The sequence below is a fragment of the Plectropomus leopardus genome, chromosome 11 (assembly GCF_008729295.1).
Source record: "Plectropomus leopardus isolate mb chromosome 11, YSFRI_Pleo_2.0, whole genome shotgun sequence".
Lineage (NCBI taxonomy): Eukaryota > Metazoa > Chordata > Actinopteri > Perciformes > Serranidae > Plectropomus > Plectropomus leopardus.
In genome coordinates, this window is record NC_056473.1 from 323,213 (window position 1) to 331,477 (window position 8,265).

The 8,265-nt window shown below is 40.3% G+C and overlaps 1 pseudogene; it reads left to right on the plus strand.

The window, feature by feature from the left end:
- Window positions 1-733: 733 nt before the first annotated feature.
- LOC121950058 lies at window positions 734-7,786 on the plus strand (annotated as a pseudogene).
- The last annotated feature ends 479 nt before the right edge of the window (window positions 7,787-8,265 follow it).

Below are 8,265 nucleotides of genomic sequence, written 5' to 3' on the forward strand. Positions count from 1 at the left end.
GTTGAATAACACTGCACATTCACATGAGTTAAAAGAGTTACATTTTTCATTTCAACTTCAAAATTAAGTCAACTTTTGTTGTCAGAATAACTTTTTTTTTAATAAGGTTTCTTGTCATTTATTATCATTATCTGTCATCCACATCTATATCACTATAATGTCTTTTGAGGTCTTTACCAAATACAGGCCTTTGATGTTAAGCATAAGTACCCAAATACTCCTAAGTTTTTTTTAGTAACCATAACAAAATGTAGGGCTTTAAAAAGATTAATATTGAACATAATTACAATATAATGTTCCAAAATTATGAAGACTTGATTACTTCCTACATATGGGAGAAAAAAGTAATCGTTTTGAAGAAACAATAAAATCTGACATGGCATATATTTGCAACGCAGAGATAATACAGTATGTACTCACTAATACTACACAGTACATCCTGCAGTTTGCCGTTCTCCTCCATTGATTTTACCACCTCTGCTTTGTATGCCTCGCATGGCTTCCATGATCTGTCGTTCGCAAGTCCACAAGCATGGTTCATTGCAGTCTGGTATTGGATCACGCTCAGTGATTTAAGTACCTGCAAATGAGTCTGAATAATTCTCAATTTCAGATGTACTAGCCTGACTCTGGTCCCTGTGAACAGCAGCTGGTCTTCGGTGTATATAAGACTGTACAACATCTTAAGAAACTTTCTTTTGTTGCTGGAGTTGTAGGTAGGCTGGACCAATACATGACTGAAGGGGGCGGTGGAGACGCCGCTCAGTTAGAGACAGGTACTGTAGCTGGGCAGGTGGGCATGACTCAGTAGGTGGATGCTGGTGCTGTGACGGGATGGGTGAAAATCATCAGAAAATTATTTTCTATCCTTTTTGCTTTTGGTTATCTTGACATTACTCATTATGGAATGTTGGATCTGTTTTCCTTTTTCAGGCTGTTGACAAGCACAACATGCCAGGCATTGATTTTGTGGAGAGACGAGCAGAGTATATGGTGGGTCTGCGGAACCAGGGTGGTTTGATCCTGAACTACTAGCAGGTCAGCACCATATTAGGTATCTGGCAGAACCTTCTGCCATATGACCAGCAATGGGTAGTGTTCCTGCCCGGCATCAAGACAGACTCAAAGGTGGCAAATTTAGATCTTCCCCCCAAAAAAATCTGAGTTCACTCCAGGTGTGGAGAGCCTAAAATGCAGTGTGCTTGGATCCACTGCCTCCCCTGCCTAGTGGCAAGACTGCTGCCGCTTGGTGGAGATGATTTTTGTCAGGCTCTGTCGTTTAAACAAGAGTCCCAAAAAGAAAGGATCAGGGACACTGACAAGATGGACTATCCTGCAGGACTATCATGGCATCAGAAATTTTATATTTTTATTTATTTATTTTTAGGTATTTTATGTTTTCAGCTTTTACGTTTGATGCAATTTATACATAATTTATGTGTTGTGTTTTGATTTTTGCTTTCATAATTTGAGTCCAATTTTAAAGTTCATGTTTTTCCTAAAAAATTTGTAAACTTTGAGTTTACAAAATTATAATTAATAAAATATATGTTGCAAAATATATAAATATATGTATATAATAATATTTTTATTTATACTTTAATTTATATTTTTTCAGCCATTACAAGAAAACACAACATAAAAAATGTTGTTCAAAATGTAAACATTTTGTACAGATTTGTTAGGTTGTGTTCTCTTTTTCCTAATTGCTTTTAACCATTAAACAGTTAATACAGTTTTGTTTTAAAACTTGCAATGATTTCTTTCTTTGAGTCAACAAAAATACTTAAATATGACATAATAATGTTCACATTGATAAAGATGTCAAGTGTTGGTAATTTTTAAATAAACTTGTTGCACACTGGTGAATCCAGTGTCAATGGGTTGAAAAAGTAATTGTTTTAAATTAAATTTGACAAATTTTGAGCCTTAAAAGTCATTGCATTTGCCAGTTTTTGAATTAACAAGGGCTTGCTTTAAATATAAAAAATAGTCATTCTGTTGTAATATGTAATATACCAAACATACCAAACTAACTTTAAATGTTGACCAAGTATAGTATTTCTACATGTTTACACTCATCTGAAGTACTAATTCAAACAAGAAACAGATTAGTTGTTCAAATATCACTCTCACACTAAATGTGTTTAAGAATTGTTTCACAAGCTTCTGAAGAATATCTGGATAAAACAAAACAATATTTCTTTGTAAGATGTAAAGACAGCTCACTAAGCTTGCTAGTTGTCATGTCTGCTCCTCTGCAGCCTCTCCTCACTCACCTCTCTCCTAATCAGCCTGATTTCTTCCACCTGCAGTGCTTCCCTCTCTCTCCCTCTGCCTGGCTGCACCCTCGTCAGCAGTAACCACCTCCACCTGTTGCTCAGCCTACGTAACCTGCCCTGTGTCTCACCCTCAGTGCCAGATTGTTCTTTGTGATGAGAGACTTTCCAGCATACCATTCCTGCCTGCCTGCCTGCCTACCTGTTGTCGACTCTGTCCGTCCTCAGCTCCACCAGCTCTGCTCTCCCGGTGGGTCCCCTGCCTGAACCATGTTGTCGGTTCGGCCCGTTCTGCGGTTTGACTCGGTGGGTCACCGAAGTGGACTTTCTTCTGTTTTGGACATTGTTGTGATTGTGGACAATCTCGCTTTGTAAATAAAGCCTCTAAAAGACTCTGTCCTGCCTGTGTGCTGCATTTGGGTCCAGAAACTAGCCCTGACACTAGTAAGCTTTAGATTTTTTTGTGTGATAGCTAGGTCTCGAACCACTAACCCTTGGATCTACCTTGGATCCTCCTTTTTTTACAAAAAAAATTATAATTTCTGTAATTGCATTAAAATTCTGCTGAGTAACAATCATGTAACAGTTTAAAAACTTGAGGATTTTAGCCTCTCACTCATCTTTTGTCTTATTTTTTTTTCTTTGATCTCATTTTCTCAATTTTTTTCTCTTTTCCCTTTTCCCTTTTTTCCCTTTCTTGCCCTTTTCTCCGACACCCCCTTACAGACCAATGTTCCTCAGCTTTGGGGCAGAAGAAGGTAAGGTCGTCCTCTAATCAGAAGGTCAGCGGTTCAATCTCCGGCTCCTCCAGTCAACATGTCGAAGTATCCTTGGGCAAGATAATAAACCCTGAATTGCTGTGTGTGTGATTGGTTACTGAGTTACTGAGCAGGTGGCACCTTGCACAGTATCCTCAGCCACCAATGTGTGAATGTGTGTGTGAATGGGTGAATGTGACATGGTGTGAAAGCGCTTTCAGTGGTCAAAAAGACGAGAAAAGTGTTATGCAAGTCCAGTCCATTTACCATTTAAAAGCCTTAAACACGAAAAGGGTTTAATAATGGCTGTTGGTTCACAATATCACACACAGAAACCACATGACACACAAGCCCACAATGTTTTTTAATAGAAGTCAATTTCCTTTTAAAGGGGCAATAGTATATGAGTTTCCTGCCTGTCCTGGGCCTTTCATCTGTCCTCTGGGCCCTCTGTGGCTCTGCTCTGATGGACTGTGGCCTGCTAAAAAGCTAAACTCATCAGGGCATGGGCAAAAACCACATGGATCTTAAACCACAAGCAGCAGCCTAGGAGCATTACAGACTTTAATCTCGAACTGGTTTAATGTACAGTAGATCATGGTGTAAATCACACTCCTTTAAGGTAGAACATTTTATGTTCCTGGTAAGTGTTTCTCTCTTGTCCTCTTTGTAATATTAGTGTCTGTCTGTGTTTGTGTGTGTGTGTGTGTTAAATGTAAATGTCATCACCGTTTATTTTAATATAAGCAGTATAATGCCGAATCCAAGTCTGGGGAGAGAGTCTGTAGCTTTGGGAATTCCCTGGGGAGACTCGGCAGCTTCAGGTTCTCTTGAAGAGAGAAATGCCAGCTTCAGATTGTTTTATAGAAAGAGGCAGCAACATCATTTTCCCCTGTGGAGAGAAATAGCAGCATCAGGTTCTTCTGTAGAAAGAGAGGGCAGTTTTAGTTTGTTTAGTGGACATAGACGGTAGCTTCAGATTTCTCTGCTGAGAGAATCTGTAGTTTCAGATTCCCCTGTGGGAGTGTCACCAGAGTAGGGTTCTACAGTGAAGAGAGATGGCAGCCTCAGACTATCTTGTGGGGAGAGACAGCAGCATCAGGTTCCCCTGTCAAGAGAGACAACAGCTCCAGGTTCCACTGTGGAAAGAAATTGCAGCTTCAGGTTTCACTGTGGAGAAAGTCTAAAACAGCAGGTCCTGTGGAGAGAGGCAGTAGTTTTAGGTTCCTTTGTGGAAAGAGTCGATAGCTCAAGGTTCCTCTGGTGAGAGAGACAACAGCTTTGAGCTCCCTTCGAAGAAAGATAGACAGCATCTTCAGGTTTCTCTGTAGAGAGAGACAACCTCTTCAGATGTCACTGTGGGAGAATAAGCATCTTCAGGTTGTTCTGTGGACAGATAGCAAATTCAGATTCCTCTTTAGAGATAATCTGAGCCCTTACTTTCCCCTCTGGAGAGAGACAGCAGCTTCAGGTTTCTCCGGGTTTACATCTCTGACCTGACCTTTCCTAGACTTACCAAACAAATCATCACAAGGACAGTAGATCTTTTGATGGAATGTTTCTCCAACAGCAGGCCCAGTGAGAGAAGTTAAATGAAATGTGTGTGGGACCTATGGATGGGTAGGGTACCCACCTCCACACGAACCAAGAAGCACCTAGTACCTCAATGCTCTAACATCAAATGACAGAAACCTCTATTGTGGTTAGGACTAGAAAGGCTCCAACAGAAGGGGAACACTTCTTAACGCTAGGGCTGTTAACCACAAAAGTGAATTAATGGCGATCCTAACAGGCCAACCGCAGGATGTGGTAGGTCACTGCCACATCCACATGTGACATCACTTCACATAACCTCATGTTCAGATGGAAACTGGCAACATCACTGGTAATGAAACTGAATGTTTGCCCCTTTGGGAGCACTTTGGCTTCAGCCAAAGAAAGAAAAGAACCAGCTGATTTAGATGAGGAAATCTGTAAAATCTGCTCCAAAAAGATGCCTGTGAAATGAGGAAGCACGACGAATTTGAGGTCTCATTCTGATGATGATACGGAGGAGAAAAAATATGCACTCATTGGAGAGATGTTAGATGTGGAGGATGGAGGGAGTGGTGTCAGCTGATGTGGGGAGAGAAAAAGAAAGAAAACTCCTGGAGACCTGCTGAAGTCATGGAAAACCACCTCCACAACCATACCCAAGAGAGCTTGAGCTGATACTGAATTCATGTTTTCTCCAGGAGGATCCCATCAACTCCAATGCAGACCCACTTGCCTGTAGATAAATTCCCTTATATCAAGATTAGTGCTTAAATCAGACAAAGTAATTATCGTAGGGGATCTTAACATTCACATGGAAATAAATAATGATAGCCTCAGTTCTGCTTTCTCCACACTTTTGGATTCAATTGGCTTCAGTCAGTGTGTACATAAACCCACCCACCACTACAACCACACCCTAGATCTTGTCCTAGCGTATGGCATCGATATTGAAGATTTATTAGTCTTCCCCAAGAATCCTGTCAAACCATTATTTAATAACTTTCAATTTTTTATTACTCGACTACAAGCCCATCAGTAAGAGTTACTATTCTAGATGTCTATACTATTAAGCAGTGGCTAAATTAAAGAAATTGATTCCTTCTGCATTGACGTCATTACCATTACCATTAGAGTGACTGAGAATACTCTTACTAACTTAAGTCATTCTCAAATTGATTGTCTCATTGATAGTGCTACTGGCTCATTTCGATCAGTTCTCTACTCTGTTGCACCTTTCAAGAAGAAAATAATGAAACAAAGAAAATTAACTCCATGGTTTAACCCCCAGATCTGCAAATTAAAACAAACATCGCGAAAATTTTAAAGAAATTGGTGTTCAACTAACCTGGAAGAGTCCCATTCAGTCTGGCTGGATAGTCTTAAAATTTATAAGAAGGCCCTCTGCAATTCCAGAGCAAACTATTACTCATCATTAATTGTGGAAAAAGAAACAATCCCAGGTTTCTTTTCAACACTGTAGCCAGGGTGACTCAGAGTCACAGCTCCATAGAGCCTTGTATTCATTCAGCCCTAAGCAGTGATGACTTTATGAGTTTCTTTAATGATAAAATTATAACTATTCGAGATAGAATCCACCACCTCTTGCCCTTAACTGACCTGACCCCGGACACAGGTAGCTTGGATATGGCAGCAAAGCCTGGAATTTATTTGGACGGTTTTTCCACCACCTTCGCCGACTCTCTGATTTCTGCATCTTAGCCATCAACATGCCTGAAAGACCCCATCCCAACTAGGCTACTTAAGAAAGCTTTACTCTTATTAGACAATTCTTTATTAGATATAATCAATGCGTCTTTATTAACGGGCTATGTACCACAGTCCTTTAAAGTAGCTGTGATTAAACCTCTTCTAAAGAAACTCACTCTCGATCCTGAGATTTTAGCTAACTATAGACCGATATCTAATCTCCCCTTTATTTCTAAAATCCTTGAGAAAGTGGTTGCTCATCAACTCTGTGACTTTCTCCAAGATAATATTTTATTCAAGGACTTTCAGTCAGGCTTTAGACTTCATCATAGTACAGAGACGGCACTAGTAAAAATTAATAATGACTTATTGATTGCTTCTGATTCAGGTCTGGTCTCTGTTTTAATCCTTTTAGATCTCAGTGCCGCTTTTGACACCATTGACCATCAAATCTTGCTGCACAGAATGGAACAGTTAATTGGCCTTAAAGGAACAGCACTAACCTGGTTTAAATCTTACTTATCAGATTGTTCCCAATTTGTTCACATCAATGATCAATCCTCCGCGCATACTAAGGTCTGCTTCTGAGTTCCATAAGTTTCTGTGCTCAGACCAATCCTTTTTACTTTATATATGCTTCCTCTAGGCAACATTTTTATAAATTTTCATTGTTATGCTGACGATACGTAATTGTATCTATCGATGAAAGCAGATGAAACTGATCAGCTATCTAGACTTCAAACATGTCTTAAGGATGTAAAAGCCTGGATGAGCCGTAATTTCTTAAAGTTGAATTCAAACAAAACTGAAGTTATTGTTCTTGGCCCCAAACACCTCAGAAACTCCCTTTCTAACAATGTAATTTCTCTAGATGGCATTACCTCGGCCTCTAGCTCATCTGTAAGGAACCTCTGCGTTGTTTTTGATCAAGATTTATCTTTTGCCTCCCATATAAAACAAACTTCAAGGACTGCTTTCTTTCACTTGCGTAACACCGCAAAAATGAGACATATCCTATCCTAGACAGATGCTGAAAAAATTAGTACATGCATTTTTCACCTCTAGGCTGGATTACTGTAATTACCTTTTATTCAGTTGCCCAAACAAATCACTTAGGTCTCTCCAACTGGTGCAGAACGCTGCTGCACGTGTTCTAACGGGAACCATGAAAATGGACCATATTTAGCTTCATTGCACTGGCTCCCTGCAAAATCCAGGATTGAATTTAAAATCCTCCTCCTTACTTGCAAAGCTCTAAATGGTCAGGCTGCGTCCTATCTGTCGCAGCTCATAGTTACTTACCAACCCTCAAGATCATTGCGCTCTGAAAATGCAGGATTACTTGTGGTTCCCAAAGTTTCCAAATGTAGGATAGGAACCAGAGCCTTCAGTTACCAGGCTCCTCTCTTATGGAACCATCTTCCAGTTTTGGTTAGGGAGGCAGACACCATTTCCACTTTTAAGGGTAGACTTAAGACCTTCCTCTTTGATAAAGTTTATAATTAGGGCTGGCTCAGGTTGCCCGGACCAGCCCAGGCTCATATAGGTTTAACCTGCCGGGGAACTTTCTATAGGGGTCAGAGAGCAGTTGGACTAATACTGCTCTCTGACCGTTTTGTTTAAACCACAATAGCCAATTAGTGACCCTAGTTTCGTTAGTGTGGATATCAGTTGACATCCCCGTCCGTGTGACTGGGAGGAGGGGCAGGTGGGGGAGGTGGCAGAGTTTTCGGCCCGATCCGGCGGGGGTGGTTTTGAGTCCATTCAGACCTGCCACTCTAGCTCTGCTTCCTCTCTCTTTCTTTCATTTCTATTACTGCACTCTGGCATTCATATTTAAGTCGTAATTGCTATATAAAAAATATTTTTTAAAAAAATGTTAAAAAAAATAAGTCGTAATTGCTGGGATCCTCATTGAGTGCTTATCCTTTGTACTGCTCACCACCTTGTGTCTGTTGAACTGCACTACAGCTTTCCCGGATCCT